The sequence below is a fragment of the Oryctolagus cuniculus genome, chromosome 13 (genome assembly GCF_964237555.1).
Source record: "Oryctolagus cuniculus chromosome 13, mOryCun1.1, whole genome shotgun sequence".
NCBI lineage: Eukaryota > Metazoa > Chordata > Mammalia > Lagomorpha > Leporidae > Oryctolagus > Oryctolagus cuniculus.
In genome coordinates, this window is record NC_091444.1 from 52,219,605 (window position 1) to 52,246,475 (window position 26,871).

General features: G+C 41.7%; 1 long non-coding RNA gene across 6 annotated transcripts in view; it reads right to left on the reverse strand.

The window, feature by feature from the left end:
* LOC103350933 (uncharacterized) overlaps positions 1-26,871 on the reverse strand; it is a 252,701-nt gene that overhangs the window by 125,738 nt on the left and 100,092 nt on the right. For 4 of the 6 annotated variants that reach the window (XR_007909959.2, XR_007909960.2, XR_007909957.2 and 1 more), the window contains one exon: positions 25,772-25,858. This is a non-coding gene — a long non-coding RNA (uncharacterized lncRNA). Of the gene's footprint in view, positions 1-961; positions 9,837-25,771; positions 25,859-26,871 lie in introns of those variants that run through there. The other 2 variants (XR_007909961.2, XR_007909958.2) reach the window with 1 other exon arrangement.

A 26,871-nucleotide genomic window follows, 5' to 3' on the forward strand; every position in this document is an offset into this window, starting at 1 on the left:
AGTACCTGCTAACGCTAACTGATGGAGTAAATAAAGGGGAGAGTGATCCAACATGGGAAGTGAGATACTCAGCAGACTCATAGAATGGCAGATGTCCTAAATAGCACTCTGGCCTCAGAATCAGCCCTAAAGGCATTCGGAGCCGGCTGAAAAGCTCATGAGAGTATTTCAGGCATGGAAAGCCAAGACACTCTGGCAAAAAGATCTCTGTGAGTGAGATCCCAGTGGAAAGAACAGGTCTTCAAAGAAGGAGGTACCTTTCTCTGAAGGGAGGAGAGAACCTCCACTTTGACTATGACCTTGTCTAAACAAGATAAGAGTCGGAGAACTCAGAGGGCTTCCATAGCCTTGGAAACTCATGACTGGAGCATAGGGAGATTACTGATGCCATAGACAGGAGTGTCAATTGGTAAAGTCAACAACAGGAGTCACTGTGCACTTACTCCTCATGTAGGATCTCTATCCTTAATGTGCTGTACATTGAGATTTAATGCTATAACGAGTACTCAAACAATATATTTCACTTTGTGTTTCTATGGGGGTGCAAACTGTTGAAATCCTTACTTAATGCATACTAAACTGATCCTCTGTAAAAAAAAAAAAAAAATTATCAATTCCCAACTTGACTCTCACTGGGATTAAACATGACAATAGGTCTGCTCTGATTTCATCATCATTTAAAAAAATCATCTATTATTTTTCACTTTATGTTTCTGTGTGGGAGCAAACTGTTGAAATCCATACTTAATGTATACTAAGCTGATCTTCTGTATATTAAGATAATCGAAAATGAATCTTGATGTGAATGGAAGGGGAGAGGGAGTGGGAAAGGGGAGGGTTGTGGGTGGGAGGGACGGTATGGGGGGGAAGCCATTGTAATCCATAAGTCGTACTTTGGAAATTTATATGCATTAAATAAAAGTTTAAAAACAAACAAACAAAAAAATTTAAACACCTAAGAATAATTGTGTGTTAATTACAGAGTTCAACCAATAGTACTAGAACAAAAAAAATACTAAAATGGATAAAATATTACATTGTACATCAACAGTCAGGACAAGAGCTGATCAAGTCACTGTTTCTCATAGTGTCCATTTCACTTCAACGAGTTTCCCCTTTGGTGCTCAGTTAGTTGTCACTGATCAGGGAGAATATATATTTGTCATTTTGGGACTGGCTTAGTTCACTCAGCATGATGTTTTCCAGATTCCTCCATCTTGTTGCAAATGACTGGGTTTCATTGTTTTTGACTGCTGTATAGTATTCTATAGAGTACATGTCCCATAATTTCTTTATCCAGTCTACTGTTGATGGGCATTTGGGTTGATTCCAGGTCTTAGCTATTGTGAATTGAGCTGCAATAAACATTAAGGTGCAGACAGCTTTTGTGTTTGCCAATTTAATTTCCTTTGGGTAAATTCCAAGGAGTGGGATGGCTGGGTTGTATGGTAGGGTTATATTCAGGTTTCTGAGGAATCTCCAGACTGACTTCCATAGTGGCTTAACCAGTTTGCATTCCTACCAACAGTGGGTTAATGTCCCTTTTTCCCCATATCCTCGCCAGCATCTATTGTTGGTAGATTTCTGAATGTGAGCCATTCTGAGCAGGCTGATGAGAAACTTCATTGTGGTTTTGATTTGCATTTCCCTGATTGCTAATGACCTTGAACATTTTTTCATGTGTCTGTTGGCCATTTGGATTTCCTCTTTTGAAAAATGTCTATTGAGGTCTTTGGCGCATCTCTTAAGTGGGTTGTTTGTTTTGATGTTGTGGAGTTTCTTGGTTTCTTTGTAGATCTGGTTATCAACCCTTTATCTGTTGCATAGTTTGCAAATATTTTTTCCCATTCTGTCGGTTGCCTCTTCACTTTCCTGACTGTTTCTTTTGCAGTACCAGTACAGAAACTTTTCAATTTGATGCAATCCCAAATGTTAATTTTGTCTTTGACTGCTAAGGATCTTGAGTATTCTTGCAGAAGAGAAGCAGAGTAAGCATAAAGAGATTATCCTTATAATACAGAGATTAGACACAGAGACACACAGTGCGTACACAGATGATATCAAGAGGGAAGCAGGGATTGGAGCAGTGAAGGATGCCAAGGAAGTCAAAGAATGTTGGCCACCACTGAAGCTGGAAGAGGCAAGCAGGAATTCTCTGGAAGAGCCTCCACAGGGTGCTGGCCTCCAGATATCCTGGAGAATACACTTCCATTAAGTTATCAAGTCTGTGGTACTTCGTCATAGTAGCTGCAGGAAACTAACCAATATCCCTTTGTTCTAACCATAAATCCATACCTACCTAACTCCATATAATTTCCAACATTTGTAGCTATGACAGTAGATTCCAGATTCTAGATTAGCGAAATTTTAAAAAAGAATTCAGGTAATTAACATTGAATTGTCCAAATTTTTTAAAAAAGTATTTTATATGTTTGAAAAATGGAGGAACACAAAAATAGACTGAGAGAGATCTCCCAACCACTGGTTCATTCCCCAAATGCCTGCAATAGCTAGGGCTGGTCCAGACTGATGCAAGGAGCCAGGAGCCAGGAACTCAATCTGAGTTTCCCACATGGGTAGCAGGGACCCAAGTACTTGAGCCATCACCTGCTCCTTCCCAGAGTGTGCAATGGCAAGATGCAGGAAGCTAGAATCAAAAGCAAAGCTGGGACTTGAACCCACACTAGATATGGGATGCAGACATTCCAAGTTGGTGTCTTAACTGAAATGCCAAAGGCCCACTGTGGGTTGTCTGATTTTTATCATCAAAATTACATGAAAAAAGTCATGAATTATCAGTTCATAAAGGAAATTTTACTATGAATGGTATTTGTAAAAGGCAATTCCCTGTCTTGAACACATTCAAACTTATTAAAACCTCACAATATCATTCTTATTCTCATTGTGAAATGGAGCAGATGGAAACTTCATTACAGGTGCGTGGGTCCTTGCTGAGAGACAGGAACCTGGACCCATTGGCTCAAATCCCATTGTACATGGTTATTTACATATTGGCTTTCACTCTATCCCATTCACGCCTTTGGCCAGGAATTACAGAACTCTTTCTTTTTCCTCCACAGTACATCAGATTTAGATAATGAATATTGTCAAGGAATGTCAAAAATGGTCAAAAAATAATTTCCTAGGTTTTTAAATACAAAAATATATTCTTCCCATTGCTACATTTAAGTTTAACCTATAAAAGTCTTAAAGATGAATGAAAGAAGAGGAAAAACACATATAAAGCATCAAGAATAAAAATGGAGGAACATAAAAATAGACGAGAGCTCTCCCAACCACTGGTTCATTCCCCAGATGCCTGCAATAGCTGGGGCTGCACCAGGCTGATGCCAGGAGCCAGGCATTGGGGATGTGGTATAGCCAGTAAAGCCACTGCCTGTGATGTCAGCATCCCATATGGGCACCAATTTGTGTCCTGTCTGCTCCACTTCTGATCCAGCTCCCTGTTAATATGCTTGGGAAAGCAGCATAAGATGGAAAATGGTCCAAATGTTTGGAACCCTGCCGCCTACAGGGGAGACCCAGAAGTTCCTGGCTCCTAACTTTGGCCTGGCCCAACCCTGGCCATTGCGTCCATGTGGAGATTAATCAATCTTTTTAAAAAGAGTAAGAATGAAATTAAAAGTTTAAGAAGAAGTAATATATTGAGAGGAGGATAAGAGGTAGAGATAATAACATACGTGTTGTCCATCTCAGGAGCAAACAGCTCTATGCCTAAGCTCCTGTGGGGAGCAACTCGGACTAGACTGAGTTACTGGAATTAAGACTTATTCTATGCATCTGCTCTCCCACAATATGGCGCTGAGAAGGGAGAAACAGCTTCTACCCAGCTGCCTCCAGTTCAACCAATAAACTGTAGGACCTGCTCCTGATTGGAGGAGAACAGCATACTCGGCGTGTGGGTAGTAGAGTTGGGATTGGTGGAAGAGGACTATAAAGGAGGAGAGAGACAACATGCACCAGGAACATCTAAGGGGAACATCTATCTGAAGGAACACCTGTGCAGCCCCCGAGAGAGCCGGCCGGCGGTGTGCCGCTCCCCCGCGGAAGTGGGGAAAGTGGCCAGGGGGAACCGCCCTTCCACGGAGGTGGAAGGGTCGGTAGCCAACCCGGGAAGAACCAGCAGCAAACCCGGGGAGGGCCAAGCAGACAAAAGAACAGCGCAGGGTCCTGTGTCGTTCCTCCACGAAGACGGGGAGCGACATAATGGTGCCGTGACTCGGATATGAAGCCTAGGCAGGGTTTAGTGTCGTTCCTCCATGAAGAGGGGGAGCGACAGCTCCCAGGTCTGGACTTCAACTTCTCACCTAGCTGAGAAAGATGAGATTAAAGTGAAATTATTAACTCCTTGTATACTCCAGGCTAAAAGTCTTGCCCTTCAACATGTGCTTCTGAGAATTATCATTAAGCAAGCTGGTAGATTCAAAACCCAACCATAAAGCTAAGTGCCCTGGCAACTTTGACCCTCTAATTCCTTCTTTACAAGCTTGAGTACCTTTTGTTGTTTGCCAACAAACAGGATGTTTCTGGGGGTTGAGGGGGAGGAATTAAAATACTTGCAAACCTGCTGCCTGGAGCCGCCCAAGGTGGGGTAGTCCTCAGCCGGCGTTTTTGGTCTTTTTACCTTTCATGCTCTTTTAAAAAGTCATACCTGACTCTAAAATCAGAACCGAGAATCTCTGAGACTGAGTCAAATATCAAAGCAATTCAGTTGCAATCTGAGAAAGGAGAGTTTAGGATGAGGACCTGGCTTCTATCTTTGAGAATTTGCCTGTTTGTGTCTCCATCATTGCCTTTAAAGACAATGCTTGAAGGACTTTAAAAATAAAGGACTAGAAAGGATTGAGCATGACCTCATGGTTTTATTTTTGGAAGAACTGCAGAGAAGCTGTGTGATCCACATCATGCTGCTCCTCCTCAATCTCTGTTTTTCTGTGTCAAAAATTAGGAAAGCGGAAAGCTCAAGAACAAGAAATAACCATCTACTCCACAAGGTTGTATGTTTTATAACTTAAGAAAAATGATTCAATTACATTGTCATTTAATCTGTCTACCTCCTCTGTAACTGTAAATGTCTAGTCACCGTATCCACAGATAAGACAGAATTACAGCCCTAGTCTGTTTCCCCTTACTCCAGGTAATGAAGCATTTAACAATTATCAGGCTGTTCTTCAGCAAGATGACTATTAAGTGTATGTTGCCAATCCGCCAAGTACTATTCTTGTATGTTTTTACAATGTCAACCAAGACCAGGTGAAAAGTGCCTTTGTTAAAAGCTTGGCTTGGGGCCGGCACTGTGGCACAGCGAGTTAATGTCCTGGCTTGCAGTGCCAGCATCCCATATGGGCGCCGGTTTGAGATCCGGCTGCTCTACCTCTGATCCAGCTCTCTGCTATGGCCTGGGAGAGCAGTGGAGGACGGCCCAAGTCCTTGGGCCCCTGCACCTACATGGGAGACCCTGAGGAAGCTCCTGGTTTCAGATGGGCGCATCTCCGGCTGTTGCAGCAACTGGGGAGTAAAACATTGGATGGAAGACCTCTCCCTCTCTCTATGTAACTTTGACTTTCAAATAGATAAATAAATCTTAAAAAAGAAAAAAAAAGCTTGGCAAACCATTACCAATCCTAGTTAAGAGTTTTCACAAAAATATGGGGACAATTGCCAATTTGGGATTGGAAATAAGTAAGATTAAGAGTGTTTATCGGTGCTGCGGCTCACTAGGCTAATCCTCCGCCTTGCAGCGCCAGCACACCGGGTTCTAGTCCCTGTCGGGGCGCCGGATTCTGTCCCGGTTGCCCCTCTTCCAGGCCAGCTCTCTGCTGTGGCCAGGGAGTGCAGTGGAGGATGGCCCGAGCACTTGGGCCCTGCACCCGCATGGTAGACCAGGAGAAGCACCTGGCTCCTGCCATCGGATCAGCGCAATGTGCTGGCCGCAGCGCGCCGGCCGCAGCGGCCATTGGAGGGTGAACCAACGGCAAAAGGAAGACCTTTCTCTCTGTCTCTCTCTCTCTCTCACTGTCCACTCTGCCTGTCAAAAAAGAAAAAAAAGAAAAAAATAGTGTTTAAGGGCCCTATTGCAGTTTCAGCTGTGTTTCTTTGAGGTTTATTTTTGCTTTTTAATTCTTCAAACAAAGGCAATTGGACTTTGACTTTGGGGCTTATTCTAGCAAGTTTTGGGTGTGCCACCCCTTAGTTTAATTTCTGCTTTATTGACTGTGGGTTTACAGACTTCCCTCCAATCTGCTTTACAGCACCTTGGGTAGTTCCAAGCACTGGGACTAAGTTATGAGGATGGGAGCTTTTTTTGGAACCAGTAAGGCATGAACTGTGAGCATTGTCTTCCAGAGCAGGATGTTCTCCAGTCCTCCTAGTGCAGTTACATAACTGAGAACATGTTGATACTGTTAAGGTTAATGATCTAATAACAACAGAAGGCATCTTTATAGACAAACGGGTTATCATAATTGTTGCAGCAATAACATATTGCAAATGGGTGTTCTTTCAGCCTGAGCACCACCCAAGCCAACTTCATCCAACATGACTTTTGCAAGAGGCAATGCTTTACTTTCAACTGAGCTGAACAGCATCTTCTTAACTCCTGAGTACTGGGAACACCTGACATAAAGCCTGCCAAGGCAGAAATCACGAGGCCCACAGCACTCACAGCACTCCTGACTTCTCTAAGACTGAGAGATCAGTTTGGTTCCGATCATATCCAGTGTGCAACTTACCCTGAGAGTAAGCTGACCTTTTCAGTAGGTGCTACTTGCACCTACTCTTCTGGGTCACACAAATAATCACCAATTAACTAATGATTTCACTATGAACATCTAGGAAATTAACATTAAATGTAATGGAAGCATTACATTTTGGTCTTGGTCATTATGCATCATTTGCTACCCAAGTAACACATTAAAGGCCTTGCCTTAGTCCATTTTATGCGGCTATAGCAAAATACCAGAGACTGGATAATTTAAAAAGAAAAGAGATGCATTTATTACAGTTCTGAAGGCTGGGAAGTCCAAGAGCATGGATGGCCGTCTCTTTGACTTCAGGTGAAAGCTCTTGCTAAGTCATGACCTTGCTGAGGACATCACGTGGAGAGACAGAACAAGCCTTCTAGCTCCAGTCTCTCTTCCTACTGATTGCACCACTAGAGCATCCTCCTATCAAGCCACTAATTGCATCATGGGAGCACCGCTCACAGGACTTCATCTGACCTTAATTACCTCCCAAAGACCCCCACCTCCAAATACTATTAACATGAGTCTGTGGGCTAAGATTTCAATACATGAAATTTAGGAGACACATTCAAACCACAGCAGCCTCTATGCACAGCTAGAACAAACTCCGTACGTTAAGATGAGAATTCCACTGAATCCTATGCTGAAATTGAACTTTCTGCAGGAACTATGCTCTTAATCACAACTGAATGAGAAGGTTTTCTTAAGAATGTGTTTCCTATTTTGGAAAACAATCAGGTTCCAGGAGGCCTTTAAGGACTCTTAAGTAACTCACTTCCTGGCTCCCTGACACCTGGAACAGGCCTATCACACTAGCAGGAGCCATTCTTCCATCCATCTCAGTGTCCTTCTTAGAGGACAGCTTTGAACACCCTACTTCCTAGATGGGGAAGCTACCCTCCCGATAGGAAGTGGTCAGTTCCACATCACAAATCATTAATCATACAAAAAGTAATCTTGTTCTCATGCAGCTCAGATTCCAGAAACAAGAAGTAGGGACTGATGGGTCAGAGGAGTGAGTCTAAGGTAAAAACAGCTGTCAGGCTCCAGCCTTCCACTTGAAAATCCTTTTTTTTTTTTTTTTTTTAATTTCACCCTTTTTTCCTTTCCTCTCTATAAGGCTCTGTTCTGTTCTCTTGCCTGTACCAAGTTATTTTCTATTTGCCATTCAGGGTGAAGTGATTTGAACATAAAGAGTCTGCACTGGAGTAGATGGGGACAAGGACCTTCCATGTTCTGGAGCTTCAGTCCTTTACTAAATGCAGTGCTGATCTTTTAAAGCACCCTGCACTGGTTAGTGTTTCCATTCTGGGTTCTGCAATGTGATTTGACTCAGATCAGTGTTCTCCAGGGCAGCCTGACAGGCAGTTGCACCTTTGTGGCACACATGGCCAAGTCTCAGCAGCCAACTGTGTCCTACCCTGGCTTGCCTCCCCTGGCCTCTCTGCCTCTTGCTAAGCAGCATGCAGAGTCTATAGGTTCTTAAGTCACTGTTGCAACAACAATTATGCCCCTAAGATGCCCAAGAAAGAAAACATACTCTTGTTCTTAAACTGAGGTACATTTTTCCTAACAAAAGAAGACACAACATCCTCTTGGCAACAGGGGGCCCTATTGGTATAAGATAATTCCATTTCCATTTCCTGTTTTTCCTACCAACTGTTTTAAATGAAGGATATACACAAATAAGTTGTTACATATTAAGTTTTGCTGAATACTTGGGAACTGAGAAGGTACAAAATGAATCCATTGTAGTCCAGATCATAGCTACAAGAGACAAATCATCTAAAAGGGAAATTACAAACATGAACTCTAAAACAAGACAAGAAACATAGACTGTCCCAGAGTTCTAAAGAACCAGTGATGACTTCTAACTGGGAGAGTTTAAGAGGAGGTGGCCTCTCTCTGGTGTCTGCAGGATGGATCAGATTTGTATGAGGAGGCTTAAAAAGTTCATGGAAAAAGATGGAATTAAAAGACACATTTATTTTGGTGCAAAAAATTTCAAAGCACATATATGGTTTTTTTATAACACATCTTTTCAATAGACTTTTTGAAGACCTTCTGTATGCCAAGCTAGATAAGAAATTAAAGGACCTGGGTAAAGAACCAAGAGGAGAACAGAAGAAAGGAAGGGAAAGACTCAATATCCTATTGGATCCTGAGAATTTGTCAAAAAACAATGATCCCAGCTTATTTTTTGCAATATAGGCATCTGCTTTTTTTTTTTTTCCTGACACATTTAGTAAAGCTAGAATCTATTCTTCCTTCCAAAAAAAGAAAAGCCTCTGAAAATTTCCACGTCTGTACGTGTGAGGAGGTTGAACGTAACTAGATGTTTTTATTTGGATCACTAGTTCTTTGCTCAGTTTTCTGTGCTATCAGGTACAAGCATATAACTGGGCTGCAATACAACTACCAAGAACATTCTCCTGATGTAATGCAGCCAAATGACACCAGGCTGTCAGGTTCAGCCCAAAGGGCAAGGAGTGCTAGGTCTTCCGTCCACTTCTTGTAAAGGTAGATCTGTTGGGAGCACATCCTGTTGGCTCACAGGACGTTAACAGCTCTGCACCAACTTTCTCAGGCACACCCTTACTAAGTCTTGGAAGATTCATAAAAGCCTTAAGTCATTAGAATTACGCAACGGGCTTTGGGACAGTAAGATTTTGGGGAGAGTTATTCCAAAATCAGAAGAAGAAAGATGGTTTTAAGAAAAATGTTACAAATCATAGTTGCTTTTAAAATATTTGTCTTTTTCAGAAAATGCATACCTCATTGGAAGTTAGCAAAATTGCTTAAAGCATCATTTATGTTTAACACAGTATAAATGAGTAAAATTGCTACTGTAAGCATTTCTGATACTGCATTGTGAATACTGGCCCACAGTCATGATGAGACGTGATCTTCTGATTGGATTAGGTTCACAGGAGCATCTACTTTTTGAGTTCCTCCATCCTAGGATACAATATGGTACCAGTTCTTCAGCTCTGTCAACGTTTGTGTTCAGATATCTTGTAGGATCTCTTCCTCTTGAGTTTGATTCAAACTACACTTTCTTGATAAAATGAGCTAAAGAAAAAGAGATAATTTATCAAGAACTTCTGAGGTTTTGTGTTGAGTGAACTTTATTCCAAGTTTGTATTTTTTCCTGCTTCAAAATATCACCACCACATAAGGCAAGGAAGGCATCCCCAGAATCATTTTGTCTACTCTCCTACCTGATGGACAATTTCTCCATGAGAAATATCACCATCTAAGTGGGAGTTGCATCTTGCTGTTTGTTTAGTGAAGAACGTCTTCCTGACACTAACTCTAATTTTTTCTGCTGTGGTGAATCCCATAATTCCTTTTCTCATACTTAGATATGAGCAGAGCACCACTACCCATATAATACCATGTCTGTAGATCTGGAGTTCAGCATCTGAAAGCCAGCGCATCCAGCTCTGTTCCAGAGTCAGAGAATCTCTCCCTCAATTACCACTTCATGGTGTGCAAAGAGTCACAAAGGGCCCAGGCTGTGAGCATGAAGAGAAATTTGCTCAAATCCATTACTGCATGTGGAATACCAACTCTAACCAAAAATAAGAATAAGCATGACAGGCTTCATTGTTGATAGTATTTCTTTGTGGAAATGATTATATAACATATTTATTATTATTATTATTAACATTATTTCAGAGACAGAGAGAGCTCCTATCTGCTGGTTCATCCCCCAGATGCACACAACAGACAGGGTTGTGCCAAACCAAAGCTGAAGATGTGGGCTGGCTACTCTATGCAGGTCTCCCACGTAGGTTGTAGGGATGCAATTACTTGATTCCTCACCTGCTGCTTTTCAGGGTTTACATTAGCAGGAATTTGGAAAAAAGAACTGCAGCTAGGGCTTCAACCCAGGCGCTCTAATGTAGAACACAGGCCTCCTCACCAGAATCTTAACTGCCAGGCCAAACACCTGTCCTCTCCCAATATGGTCTTGATATTTTGCTTATAGATTAAACATGTTTTTTTAAATATTTATTTTTTACTTGAGAATCAGAGTTACACATAGAGAGGAGAGGCAGAGAGAGAGAAGAGAGGTCTTCCATCCGTTGGTTCACTCCCCAGATGGCCACAACAGCGGGAACTGCGGCGATCTGAAGCCAGGAGCCAGGAGCTTATTCTGGGTCTTCCATGTGGGTGCAGGGACCCAAGGACTTGGGCCATCTTGTATTGCTTTCCCAGGCCATAGCAGAGAGCTGGAGTGGAAGTGGAGCAGCCGGGACTAGAACTGGCGTCCATATGGGATGCTGGCGCTTCAGGCCAGGGCGTTAACCCGCTGTGCCACAGCGGCAGGCCCCAAGATTAAACATCTTAAAGACTTTCAAACTCCCTGCTAGAACTAAATTTTAATTTCTTTAGTCTGATATTTCCTCTCCTCTAACCTACCTTTAAGTAGATCATTGGGGTGAAGTTTGAATTCTCTGAGTCAACACTTTTAAGGAACTACCCAATACTAAGTACGGTGACAAGACACTTTGTTTGGTGACCATGTTTTTCTAAATCACAGATAAGAGGGGGAAAAAGGATTTCATGTACCATATTTATATGTAAGAGGCAGATTACATTTAGAAGCAAAACAAATTTTCTTAGATTCCGTTTTACTCCAAATATCCTCTTAGCAGATGAAAATAGTCTTAAGATTTAGGAATCCAGTTATCCAGACATGGAGGGGATTTACTGAACCTGAATACCACCCAGGGGCTATAATGGGAATTCCCAGCCTCAGCACCCCATGTGTCAATTGGCAAATAGTTCTCTTTCAGTGACTAAGGCACAACTACCTGCTGTTTTCAATTACTTCTTGCTTGATAAATGCTGTGGAAGCTACTTGTGCGGTTTTTGTAAACTCTATGAAATGCAGGAAGAAATGTTCGGAAGTTTTCCCACTGTGGAGAGACTGTCAGAGACATCTGTCACGACTGTAGGGGAGGGACCTTGGAGGGTTTTTAGTGTTAATAAAGATGTCTTGCAAGAGGACTTTTACCCAGGCCCTCTGAGTTTCTTCAAAGTGGTTTCTATTTTTGACTTCTCAGTTGTCTTTGTCAGAACCAAGAAAGATACATCAGGGATCTCTGGTGGAAAAATCCTGCTTCCTGAAGCTTCTGCCTTCTTCAAGAAGATAGTTTAATGGCTTCTTGGAAATGCTTATGCAGGTTGTTTGTTGTTATTTGCTTTTTAGATTGTATTGGTCTCCCATATCTTTTTTTTTTTTTTTTTTTTTTTGACAGGCAGAGTGGACAGTGAGAGAGAGAGACAGAGAGAAAGGTCTTCCTTTGCCGTTGGTTCACCCTCCAATGGCCGCCGCGGCCGGCGTGCTGCGGCCGGCGCACTGCGCTGATCCGATGGCAGGAGCCAGGTGCTTTTCCTGGTCTCCCATGGGGTGCAGGGCCCAAGCACCTGGGCCATCCTCCACTGCACTCCCGGGCCACAGCAGAGAGCTGGCCTGGAAGAGGGGCAACCGGGACAGAATCCAGCGCCCCAACCGGGACTAGAACCCGGTGTGCTGGCGCCGCTAGGCGGAGGATTAGCCTAGTGAGCCACGGCGCCGGCCTCCCATATCTTGAATATCATGATAAAGCATTTTTATTGCCTCATTTAATAAGACTGCCAGGTAAAAGATAAACTGAATTTAGAAATAAAGATATTGACACTGTACTGTATATCCCATCTTTCCTTGTTCTTCTGGCAACTTCTATGAGGGAATAAATTCTCCACCTTGGTTTTATGCCTCTGTGCTTTGTTTGTATAGCATACATATCCCGAGATAATGGCTCTAGCAACAGAAATGGCTATAGATTAATCCATTTAGAAGGCAGTACTGGGAAACCTGAGGCTCCTCCCCTTATCTCCAGCAGAAGCCAAAGCTATTGTCTTCTGTGGAACAGAACAGGAACCACACTGACGGGCCTCTGCATACAACCAAGTGGGGCAGGATCCTGATTTGACACCTTCCATGGTGCCTTAGGAGTTTACAAAAAACAAAGACAGAGTAAGTTTTCCCACTTAGAATCACAGAATTCTAAAGCTGGAAAGATGCTTGAAAATGATTCAGTCCTCTTGTTTTTCTTATAAATCAGGAATTGGGCCCCAGGGAGGTAAAGCAATTTGTCCAAGAACAACTGACTGTTGATAGAGCTAGAAGCTCAAGTTCTTAAATTCAGTCGACACTTCCACTCAGTGAAGTAGCTTGCTTCTTTGACGTTCACAGGTAGCATGGAAACTGAAATCCTGGCTTAGTCTAATTAAGAAATGTTATTGAGGGGCCTGCTCTGAGGCATAGTAGGCAAAGCTGCCACCTGCAGTGCCAGCATTCCATATGGGTGCCGGTTTGAGTCCCGACTGCTCCATTTCTGATCCAGCTCCCTGATATGGCCTGGGAAAGCAGTGGAAAATGGCCCAAGTCCTTGGGCCCTGCATCCACCTGAGAGACCTGGAAGAAGCTCCTGGCTCCTGGTTTCAGATCAATGCAGCTCCGGTCATTACGGCTAACCGGGGAGTGAACCAGCAGATGGAAGACACGCCCCCCCGCCCCCTTCCCCCGCCCCGTAACTCTTTCAAATAAATAAATAAATAAATCTTAAAAAAAAGAAATGTTATTGAAAGACAATTATGTCATCAGCTACCACCCCCATCGCCAAAATTACATCTACATCTCTACGATTTCCTGAACTACCCAGGGACTCTAGACAGTGGCATTGATAATGTTGTTGCCCAAAATATCATTTGATAAGATTTCTTATCACCTTTCCTCTTAGGCAACAGGTTGCTACATGGAGGGGAGAAGTAGGATTGTCATGGGTGAACGACAGTAATAATTGCAACCATAATAATGGCTAAAACAGTATCAAATAATTAAAATATATTAGACACTGTGCCCATCACAGTATCATTTAACTGTCATGACAACTCCACTTTCAGATGATGAAAATGAAGCTAGAGAAATGAACTCGCCTGAGTTTACATACCAGAACGCCACAAAGCAGGTGTCCAGACAGAGACCCCTGGTCCCCAAATCAGTATTTTCTTCTACTATGCTTATGAAATGGACAGAGAGGAAGGCTGGTGAGAATTCCAAGTGGAAGAAAAAATGTATGCAGAGACATGCCAGGTAGGAGAATAAATCCTGTTTGAGGATATGCAAGGATTCCAACACACCCAGATGCTAGGGTGCACATGGTGAATAAGTTCAGAGGTGATGAGGCTGGAAAGGAAGAAGGGAGTCAGGGAAGAAGGAAGCAGAGCGCGAGAACTTGGATAGAAACTGTGCGCGGCGTTCAATTTGATCTCAAGCAGGAGCATCAGGGATGAAGTGAGGAGGACTTTGTCAAATATTTGGGAAACAAAGATGAATAGGATCTCCTGATTTCCTGTTCATCTGTCTAAACTGTCTTAATGACACAATAAAGGTAGCCTCCTCCCTGTACACATTGAGAATATTTCTTTTATATCTCATAAAAAATCAACAAAGATATGTGACTACTGGATATGGAAATAATTTCTCCATTTCTGTTTTTGTTTCAATTTTGTCATGTTCTACTTCAAATTTAACAAATCTCATAACAGATATATCTTGTTCAATTAAAGTCATATTTCATTTTAACATTGTTTGGATTTGGGGAAAGCATTGTCTAAATAGAATAACCAATGAGTCAGACACAGTTAATAAGCTTCTAAGCCTTGGAGCAGAGATGTTATACCATCTAGGAGATGTTTAATTCCCACAGGATGATGTCATTTTCCATATTTTTCTTGATTATTTTCTTTGCAAGATTAACTTGAGCAATTGAAAAGGAAGCTAGATTAGCATATTGTGAGGATTGTTTATTATTTATGAGATGGAAATCAAACTCCTATATAACCAAACTCATTAAGGCTCCCATAAATAAAGCTTTCGCTGTCTTCTAAAGACACAATTCCTGTAACAAGTAATTTACACATTCCCAAAGAGTATTTAACTCTCTGAAATCCAAGTTTATTATCCAGGAATAAATGGCACTATTCTTATGCAAGACCTCCCTCCATCACAGCAGTATTGGCCCTCAAGACATGCCTCCAGAAGCACTATTTGGAAAACAGCACCTGCAAATGCGGTGTGTGTGTGTGTGTGTGTGTGTGAGAGAGAGAGAGAGAGAGAGAGAGAGAAAATGATAGAGAGAAATAGGATCAAATTTCTAATCAGCTCCTCAGCTTCTGATCCAGCTCCCTAATAATGCCCTGAGAAGGCAGAAAACTACAGTCTAAGTACTTGGGCTCTTTCCACCTACATGGGAGATCCATATAGAATTCCTAGCTCTGGTTTCATCCTGGTCCATCCCTGGCTGTTGTGGCCATTTGGGGAGTAAAACAGCATATGCAAGGTCTCTCTCTGTATCTGGCTCTTCCTATGCATTATAATTAATTAATTTCACAAGTAAATAAAAGCTCTCATCAGATTCCTAAAGAGGTTCATAACCTGAAAATGATTACAAATCATTAATCCAAGTTAGAAATAATTTGGTTTTAAAGTTTTCCCAATAATGAGCACTGAAAAGCCTTCCTTTTCTGTAGAATGTTGTCTCCAACAATAGCTAGGGCTCTGATGCCAGAAAGTCATGGATTTGAAACAAAATCTATCTCTCGACTTTAGAATCTCAGGCAAGTTACTTAACCTATTTAAGCCATACACATCTGCAAAAAGGGATTATATCATATCTCATAAATACAGCTTCAAGATCAAATCAAGTAGTATGTGTAGAGCGCTTAGCAATGATCTTGCTTCATCGTATACCTCCAACAAAAGTCAGCATATGTTAATGTATTTGTCATGTATACCTGGCTCTGGTTTTTTCATTGTCTTTGTCAGCAATTGGTATGGCTATGTTTGCTTATAAAGCCAAGATGGGGCTGGCATTGTGGCACAATAGGTTAATCCTCTGCCTGTGGCGCCGCCATCCCATATGGGCACTAGTACTAGTCCTGACTGCTCCTCTTCCAATCCAGCTCTCTGCTATGGCCTGAAAAAGCAGTGGAAGACAGCCTAAATGCTTGGGGCCCTTCCCAAAAACCCAGAAGAAGCTCCTGGCTCCTGGCTTTGGATCTGTTCAGCTCCAGCCATTGTGGCCATTAGGGGAGTGAACCAGCGGATGGAAGACCTTTCTCTCTGTCTCTCCCTCTCACTGTCTGTAACTCTACCTCTCAAATAAATAATTAAAACCTTAAAAAAAAGATTAAGTGAGGGTAATTGCTGCAATGCTACAAAGTTAAGGAACAATTTTTATGGAGAAACCACATAAACCAAGAATCAGCAGAAGGAAACGTGATCTGCTCTCTCATTGTCCCACTGAGAGGTGTTCCAGCCCAGGACACTGTTGAACACACAGCAAGTAGGGTTTTGGGCTGAGAGGCGTTCTGCTTCCCACTACTCTGCCTTCTTATAATGCAAGCACGAGATCTGCTTTTGATATGGATGTGTCTTGCAGAGTCACTCTTTTTCCTTCTTCATCCTTATATCAAAGGGAAAAGATAATCATATAACATATATCAACTTAATGTAACTCACAAAAAGACAGCCAGGGTGGGTATTTGGTACAGCAGTTAAAGACACCTCTTGGGGCTCCTGCATGCCCTATAGGAGTGCCTTGGTTCAGAGTTCCAGCTCCACTCTAGACTCTAGCTTCCTGCTAATTCTCACCATGGGATGCAGCAGATAATGGCTCAAGTGCTTTGGTCCATGAAACCCATGTAGGAGACCCAGATTGCATTCCTGGATCTGACTCTGTTCTTGTCCATCCCTTCGTGTTGTGGACATTTGGATAATGAACCAGTAGATGGGTGGTATCTCCCTCTCCTTTCAAAAACAAATTCAAAGTCAATAAAAGAATTTGAAACATTCTTTTTAGGGACTGGCACTGTGGCTTGTTGGGCTAGGCCTCTGCCTGTGGCACCAGCATCCCATATGGGTGCCAGTTCTAGTCCCAGCTGCCCCTCTTCCAATCCAGCTCTCTGCTATGGCCTGGGAAAGCAGTGGAAGATGGCCCAAGTCCTTGGGCCCCTGCACCCATGAGGGAGACCTGGAATCTCTCGCTCTCCCTTCCTTCATGTCTGTCTTTTCTCCCCAATGGCCCGCCTTCTCCTGTGCTGTGCTCTTTATTCTCCAGTTCGTCCATGATTCCTAGCTGTATAATTTCTCTGTCTGTGACTGATACATTATTTGGTATTGAGAATAGTTCCAGAAGAATAGAAACATATGGGTGGGTTTTCTGAATTAATTCTGGGTTCTATGGAATTCATTTTCTGACTTGATTTAAATGGAAGCAATTCATGGCCCAATTCCAGTATAAATGGGACACTGGTACTCATGAAATAAAGCAGCAAAAGTTGTTTAAATCATTGGCTGTACACACCTGCAGTCACATGCATGCCCAGGACATGTTGGTGGAAATAGGAGTATAATAGGGTTGTTTGCTGCTCCTAACTACTCTGGAGAATATGGGGAAAGAAAATGATGAGGTCAGGGCTTTAAATTTCCACCTCAAAATCTCTGTGAGGAAGCTGCGTGCTCCCATACTTTTCTTCAAAGAAACACTTATCCTGCAGGCGTAGTCTAAAAGGTCTCAAAGCAAACCAAACTCTAATTTTGACAAGTGACTGCATTACAGTGAAAACTGATTTGCTAACCAAGTAGGGGCTCTTGTTTTTAAGTTAGGGCACTGGTTTGGAAGATGTGGGTCCTTGAATATTGGGGTGGAGTCACAAGGATAATTTCAATAAGCCTGGAGACCTTGAACCTAGTGCTATGTGAAGCTATATTTGTACCTGAAGCAAAATTATAATTTAAATATTTTATTCTTGATGGATTTCTGGACTTTGGTTTTTGAATATTGCATTAAGATGGTGTTTATTTTCATTGCTGAATCTATTGGTGCCATCCTAAATTTTGCACGCATGGTGAGTGTCTCACTCAGCCCAGTTTACTCTCCAGTTTTCTTGAACCTCCCATTTCTGCCAAGTCTCCTCTAGGAATCTAAGCAGCTTTCCATCCTTGCTCTGAGGTTTGTTTCCTCTTACCTAAGGGACCTATCAGGCCTTCCAGAGTTGACTGAAGAGAGAAGTGAAGATCTTCCTAAGAAACATCCCCACTCACCACCTTTCACCAAACCCAAACCAGAACCCTGCCTGACCCATCTGGTAAGGATGCTCCAATTGTGGCTTGAACTTCTGCCTTGAACAGCCAGCATTCATCAGTCATTAAATATTTCAGCTCTCATTCAAACATGTCTAATTAATGGCCCATTACTGTGTTAAAGTAATTGATATATTAAAGTAATATATCATTTTGATGTACTACTTGATGTCATTGATATATTGAATTCATTTACAATAATTGTGTTTCTGTCCTTTTCTATTGTAATTTATAGAAGTTTTGGCTCTAGACAGATAGAGCTAGACAGATATAGAGGTAGAGTTTTTTTATATATATATATATATATACAGTTCAACTCATCAAATCCACAAGAATGTCTTCATTTTACCAATAAAGTATTTTGAGTTAACAAACCCAACTATTAAAATATCTGGATATCTAAGGCCTCTGTTCTGTAGAGGACCAAGAAGTCCACGTATGACTTCAGAGTGTGACAGCCTGCATGGTGCCCCTGTGCCCAGCAAGGCTTTTTACCTGTCCCTGGAGAGCTTTAGCAGCCTTGTGTTGCTTCTTTAGTTCCTAACAACCAAATGTGTCCCCTCTGCTCTCAGTAAAGGGGAAAAATCTCTTTAGTTGTAGAACACCTACATAACAGAAGCCAGGAAGCTATTATTTGGGCAAAATCAAAGGAAGAAAGAGACCAGGGACCAAGGTCTTGTCTTTATCTGGGGGGAGGACAGGACTAGAGCGAACAAAAACGAAGGAGCCCCTAGCAACTTGGCCAGCAGGCAGTTTAAGCACAGGCCAGTTTTCGTGTATGTGCAGCAGCTTTCTGCAAACCAGCCTGAGCAGGCCCCAGGTGTCCCTGTACTGCCAGGATGGGGGACTCCATCCCACTGTCAATGCCTCTCAGGAAAGAGTAGTGGCAGTCAGAGCTGCAGGGACAAAGTGCGCCCACTGATTCCTCCAGAACTTCCCAGGCCCCCTGCCTTTCCCGCTGCACACATCAGCCCCCAGGACTATGCTCTTGATCCAGAACCTGGGGACAGAGAACCATGTTCACAAAGGGCAGTGCCCTGAGCACACGCTCCCCTCAGCACAGCACTGCGGGCCAGCTTAGACAGAGACTGATGGGAGGGCTTTATCTGGGCAGACTGTGTTCTCAGCGTCACCCCAGGTGTCTTCTCTGTGGCCTGGCTAGAGCTGAAGGAGAGGGCACGCCCCACTGTGGCAAGAGAACAGGGAAAGGCCATAAACAAAGACAGACTTGTAGTTTATTTTACATTTTTTAAAACAAATACACTTAAAGAAAAAATTATCTGGACCTGATAATTGTAGAAAAGAGAAAACATACAAAGGAAAAGTAAAAATTCTGTACAGTTACACATCTGGAGACAGCTCCTATTAACATTTTGTTGTATACTTTCAAAAATTAAGATTATAAAACTTACCTTATTTTGGATCAACTATATTCCTTATCTCTCACACTGGAGAAGCAAAAGAATTATCGACTATCTGGGGGAAATGACCTCTGCGGAAGGGAGGCACTGGGTTGAGGTCAAAGGAAAAATTATCTCTTATTTTGTACTCTTCTGTCAAATTTATTATTTCATTGTATATATTCTTTTTAAATGATAAAAATGAATTCTAAAGAAATGACACAATGCTGGAATATTAATAAAAGGTACAATACATGGAGAAAGGCTGGTAGGAAGGTACTGGACTTCAGGGTTCTACATTTTTAGATTCATATATATCACTTTTGATTATAAGCCAAGATCAAAGCTATGGACAAAAATGCTTCTTTCATTTAATTTTTAGTAGTGGTGATTCATATAATTATAGAGACTATGAAGAATAAAGAAGTGTGTAGAAAAAGATAAAACATGGCTATAAATCCACATCTGGAGCCAAATTTTATTAACATTTTACTGTGTATTTTATCAACACTAAGATTATAATGCATGTTTTATTTTGGATCACCCCTTTATATTTAATAATACAACAGGTACATTTCTCCAATGCTCTTAATTATTCTTTTATAATCCATTGTTTGATATGCTGTAATTAATTTAACAAACTCCTTGTTTATGTTGTTGCTTTTCCCATCTCTTTTTGCTGTTAAATCAGGTTCTAGACATAGATGGCTTGCATTTGTACACTTATGATTTGTGCATTCTTGGCTAACTCACCAAACCTCTAAGCCTGCTAGTCTTCCCTGTCAATAGAAATTATGAAGAGATTTCCTCATGGAAATTTTGCAGGTCTCAAATGCAATAATAAAAATTTTAGGAGCTGGCATATGGCGCAGCCAGTTAAGCTACCACCTGCAGTGCTGGCATCCCATATGGATGCCACTTCAAGTTCCGGCCACTCCACTTCTGATCCAGCTCCTGCTAATGCACCTGGGAAAGCAGCAGAGGGATGCCCCAAGTGCTTGGGCCCCTGCACCCATCTGAGAGACCTGGTGAAGCTCCTGGCTCTTGGCTTCTGCCTAGCCCAACCCTGGCCACTGTGGACAGTTGGAGAGTGAACCAGCAGATAGAAGACTACCCCTGCCAACTCTGACTTTCAAATTAAAAAATAATAAATATTTTTAAAAGAATTAGTGTAACACTTGGCACATGGTAAGCACTGAATGAATAGTAACTAATTTTATTCAAAATGTTGGCATGCTCCCATGTGGGAGACCTGGATGAAGTTCCTGACTTTTAGAATCAGCCTGGTCTACACCTGGCTGATGCAACCATTTGGGGAGTGGATGGAAGATCTCTTTCTCTCTTTCCCCCTCTCATTTTGCCTTTCAAATAAGTAATTAGTTAAATCTTTAAAAATTGGCATGCACATATTTGTAGATAAATTTTTGTTCAGGTGAACTCTTAGAGATAAAGTAGCTGAGTGAAAGGCATATTCATAATATTTTTGGTTGGCATTGCTAAGCTGTCAGTAGTGCATATTAGACATATAGAAAAGACCCTTTTGTCTGATGTGAATGACATGGATTTTATTTCCTGTCTTTATAAGCTTTAGATAATTTAGTTTACTTTAATTGGTCATTTACATAGAAAAATAGGGCATCTCATTTTGATTTTCATTTCTTTAATTACTAAAGAGATTGAAGTTCATATTTCACATAAATGTTGATAACTGCTGTTTCTCTGGAGAATTATTCATTTTGTATTTTGCCCATTTTTCTATTTTATTAGACTTTTTTAATTTGATAAATTTTCACTTAGTCAAATAAAAGTACTTTTATGGGTTCATTGAAGCCTTTATCAGCTCTGGAGTTTATGTGGGTGTCAGTTAAATCAACTTTATTTTTCCTAAGTAGTCTATTGTACCAGGGCCTCTCAAGATGTGGGTAATGGCAGACATGCAAACCTGAGCCATTCAGGATTTTCAACTCAAGTTTCAAAGATTTGCAATCACAGGAAGTCATAGAATTAAATCAGTAGCTAGAATTGATTGAAAACACAAAATAGTGGCTATATTCCTTTAAGCCTAGATTTAGCTGAGACCACAGGACAATAATTTTTATCGTCTGGAAGGCATTTTTGTTAAAATGCTTAAACCCATGAAGCCCAGACCATGAAAACACTGGGTTCTAGTTCTTGTATTACTTGTAATAACGTTCCACTTGCTTTTTAATTTCAGTATCGACAGCTTCATCTAAAGATATTCAACTGCTAAGCTACAAAATTGGGAACTGAATCGCTCTTTACTGGGGAGTCTTATTGGGGATGAGCCATAAAGTAACCTTAATTATGGAGTACATTATTTTCTCATGATTGTGGAACCCTTATGAAGATCAGAGAATTCTCTAATTAAAGGCATAGAATACATTAATGTATTTTATAAATGTATATAAATGTTTATGTGTCTATTTATTTATGTCCATACACACACAGACATACACATTTCAAACATTAAGGGCATCAGAGCAACACCTTTGATTTAAAAAGGAACAAATTAAGATCTAAGACTATGGTCTGTAAATATTTCTGATTTCACAATCTCAATGAAAATCTGTATGTCTCTCTATATATTTATGAATCATATTAATGTATTTTTATTAAAGTTCAATGTACTTTGTAAAATACAACACAATACTACAAATTTTAAATGACTTAATAAAATAGATATGACCCCACTGAGTCATCCCAAACACACCCATATCCCTACTTTGAAATAACCACCTTAGAGAGGTTAACTAACTTGTTCAAGGTCATGTGAAGGGGAGAAAGAACAGAATTCCAGCTGTATTTATTGCTACTGCAACGTCCTGCTTCCTACCAAATATATAGTTAGAACTAGGCCAAGGTCAGCTGGGTTAATAGTTTCCACTCCTGTAAACTCTATACTTTAAAATCTCTTATAACCACAAATAACTGAACTTTAGATTTAAGGCTAATATTAAAAGCATATTTGTGCTAACAGAATCTCTAAAATTGACTTTAAGGTTATATCTGAGGGAGAGCTCCAAATTATTAATTTCCTGCCAGTCTTGCATAACCCTGGCTTAAACCTGTGGTATATTCTTGGAAAGCACCTCCGCCCTTACCCCAAGGCACAGAAACTATCATTAAAATTTCTAAAATTATAACACAAAGACATTTCTGTAGGAACAACTTTGTGCTTTTGCTCTTGTTTTCCTAAATTCGAATCTCCTTCCAGTTGCAAATAATTTTATAATCCCATAAACTGAATTTCTGAAACTTATTTAGCTTTATATGACCAGAATCCCTCTTAACTAAATGATCTAAAATATTAGCTTTATGCTTTAGAAAGGGCTAAGGAAAACAGAATTATTCAACCTGTAATTTCATGGAAAATTACCTCGGTATCGTTTGGGTGACGAGGACCCAAGATGTTCATGAAAATCCCAGGCAGACCATGCTCTTTGTCATTCAGGGTTCTGAGCTCACTTTCAGGGTCATGTGTGCAGGTGTGTGTGTACACACAAATGCACCTTCATAGGATGATATGCTCAGCTATATTTGTGTGATATTCATACTCTAGATCATCTGAATGGGTACTTGAAAAAAAGATTAATTTATTTGTTTGAAAGTTACAGAGAGAGAGAGAGACAGAGAGAGAGAGAGAGAGAGATCATTCACCAGTTGGTTCACTTTCCAAATTGCTGCAATGGCTGGGGCTGAGCCAGGCTGAAGCCAGGAGCCAGGGGCTTCATCCAAGACTCCTGCATGGGTGGCAGGTGGCCCAAGTACTCAGGGCATATTCTGCCCACATGGGATCCCGGAGTCACAGCAGTGGCCACAATGCCAGCCCTTGAATAGTTATCTTAACCTCAAGTTCTACTGTGTAGTTTCGGTGCTTGGCTTTCATTTGGGTTAATAATTGTGGTGGTGTTAAATAGGGCTGCTGTAATTATTGTGGGCTGAATTAGTCAGAACTCCATTGCCTGTCATAAAAATAAACAAAAACACGCAAATGAGATGCCTTGCACCACAAGCTCCAGATCCTGCAAAGATCACATCTGGTAAATTGGGGAAAGCCTTTCAAGTCTGAGAGTTGTGTCTGGGCCAGTCAGAGCAAGAATTCACACAGCTGAAGGTGTCCCTCTAAGCAGGAACTCCACCCGTGTAATGCTCCTCATATTTATAGGAGGAGAGATGGATGACATCTAGTGGACATATGACAAGGGAGGCGCCCTGCTTGAGAACTTGGCCTTGTGAGAAAGGGAGAGCCTCTGGCACACAATAGCAAGGGCCAGTCCATCCTTCCGTGGACCTCATGTACACCTGCAAAGCCAGCTCACGAGAAGCTACTGGAAACTGGTATGAAATGAACCTACAAGCTTACCTGGATTTGTCTTTCCTCACTAGCTGAAGCTAATGGAAATTTATGGGCTCCCCAGACTTGGAAGGGCTCTATTTAAATCTGTTTGGGTCACTTGCCCAGCCGCATGGACAGAAGGAATGAATATTATGATTGGCTTGGTCTAGATCACGTGGGGACTCTTGGAGAGTGATATATGCTTTGCTGCTTATCACCACACAGGAGTTAGGAAATATTAGTTATTCAAAAGAAGGGATGTCAGCAAGAAAATAATCAGTGGATGCCCTGTACTAGGCAAAAAGAACAGAGCAGAAGTGGTGCATTTGAGCTAAATGAATGCCAGATGGCATTGCAGAATGGCATAACATTAAAGGCTTGTGTACTAGTTTGAACAGAAAGAAGAAGTGAAAAAAATTAAGTGATCTCATGGCACATGTTGGTATGCTAACTTTAAAAACAGTGTCTTTATGGCATCAGGACCATATTCACACTACTAGTAGTGATTTAATTTCATCAAAGTACTGCTGGTCACCACATAAAATTGTTGTTATTAATTTTTGATGGACCCTTTTTATATTTAATTAGTAAATGTTTTATCTTTTAATGGTACACCTGGGTTTGTTGTTGTTGTTGTTTTGCAGGACATTTATTATATATATATATTATAGAGAGAGAAGGACACACACATACACACAGGGAGAGAGAGGGATGGAGGGAGGAAGGGAGGAAGGGAGGGAAGGAGAGAGAGTGAGAGAGAGAGATCTTTCATCCATCAGTTCATTCCCTAAATGTCCACAAAGGCCGGGGCTGGGCCAGGCTGAGGTCAGGAACCAGGATCTCCACCTGGGTCCCCATGTAGTGGGAGGGGCTCAAGCACTTGGGTTATCTGCCACTGCTTTCCTGGGCACTTTATCAGGGAACTGGTTTGGAAATGGAACAACCGAGACTCAAACTGGCACACAGGTGGCAGCAGAACTTTCTGTGCCACAATGCTGGCCCCTGTATTAATTTTTTAGCTAATATGATAGTAAAGTTAATTTCAGGCAATATTAGGCTTGACTTCTTCCTTTACAAGAGAGGAATGCATTACTTAACTCTGAGAGCTCTTTCTAGCTTTCCTATTTCATCTGAGATCCACTCTCTTCTTTTTCAAGCTAAACACTAGAACTCCTTCCATCTTTTCTCATATGATATAATCTTAATTATTCTTTAGGATATGATTGCCAGTGGGGAGTGATAGTCTTTGGGAGATATATTAGGATCATCTGAGGGGCTATGTCAAACACCACAGGTGCCCTCCCCACCTTCTGAAACAGCCCTTTTATGAGCGTGTGTGGCTCATTGATGAGAGAGTCACTGTAACCATGGAATAACTGATGTGCCTCAAGGGAACCAGGGTAGAAAATAAGACAAAAATCATGACTTTAGAACATTAATCCCCTTCAGCATAGCACCCAGAGCTGAGCATCATGACCTGTGTGATATGGTTGCTAAAAAGCAGAAAGCACTTCAATTGGATCTGTCATTACGTTAATGGCCTTTTCCAGTTCTCAATTTTGTCATTCTTAACCTTTAATCTTCTGAGTGACTGTGGCAAACAGGGAGTAGGCGGCCCAGATCCTCCTTGGAGGAAGGCCTTGCTGCCCCGCTGCCAGCCTCTTTGGGATCTGTCTCTATCACAGAGGCCACTAGGCAAAGGGCCAGGGCCTTCCTGGGGTAGCCTGCAGCTAATAACCACTTTGGCCATCCAGGGGACACAGATGGGCAATCCTAACTCCAGGTCTTCTTGCAAAAAGATTCACTGGAGCTCCACTGTGGTTCAGTGTCTTCCTCTGCCCTTTTCTCCCAGAGGTGTTGCTCTTTAATACACATCGTGTGTCCCTAACACCACCTCCACATCTGCTCCTGGAGAGCCTGGCTGCAACACTGACTTCTCCAAGAGTAACTGTGTTTCAGCTTCCCGCTAACCTGACCATCTCGCCTGACAGTCCAGACGTTCCTGCTACTCCCTTGGCAACTAGATGTGCTCTGCTGCTACACTTACCTGGAGGACTCCCGAAGCAGGTCCTTTGGCTATGGGGATTGCAGAAACCACTTTCAGAGCAGCAGGTGTGCCAGTGTTGTTGCAGTCCTGAAAAATTCACAGGGACCTACATTACTGAGTGCTTTTCATTTGGCAGACACTATTTGGAAACACAAATTCATTCACAATCCTATTGTCAGTACTGTTACTACTCCAATTTTTTAGGTGAAGAAATCAGCACAGAAAATCACCCAGTTGCTGAGGTGGTAGAGCAGGGGTTTAAATGTCATCAGTCTTACTTCAGAACCTATGGTACTAGCCACTATCCCAGGGATTCCCCAATTTTGACCTGCACACAGAATCACTTGGTGGGTTTTTAAAACACAGATGGCCAGACCCTGCACCAATCGTTTCTGATGCAGCAGGGCTCAGGGTGGGGTTGGGGGAGCAGTGGTGGTGGTTCTTCACTATTTGCATTTCTAACAAGTTCTCAGGTAATGCTGCTGCTGCTGTTCCAGAGACCCCATTTTGAGAGCCACTGTGCTACATGATAGAGCCTGTCAAGAAAAATGACACCTGTCACCAGGTGGTGATGCACTGCCCTTCTCTACATGATAAAAGACAGTTTTAAAATATAAATTTGGGGAACTACTCACCAGATAATGTGAGCACAGCTTCTCCAATATCATCCTAGTCTCTTCCTGCTGCTAAGCCTCTCTCTGGCAACAGCACCTTTTTTACAAATCTCAGTGTTGCTTTCCTTGAATGTTAATAGGAACTTGGAATTGATTTATTGTATTTAAGCTGTATTACTTAGATACATAGCTTTGCCTTTACAAAAATGGGAAAGTTGTCATTATGAGCTCAGCCAATGGTAAGGCCACAAAATGAGCAGTCAGGCCTCATGCAGTATTTCAGAAATGTTGCTAAATAGTTTTTGTGAATGCAACACATTTAGAAATCATAACAAGAGTATTTGTAATACCTTTGAATCTAGGAAACTACCAGGTGATTTGTTGGATTATGTTTTTACCATGAATCTTTTATTTATACATTAATTCATTCAATTAATATTTAGGGCTACAGCATTGCACTGCAGAATCATATATCGTTGTAATCGT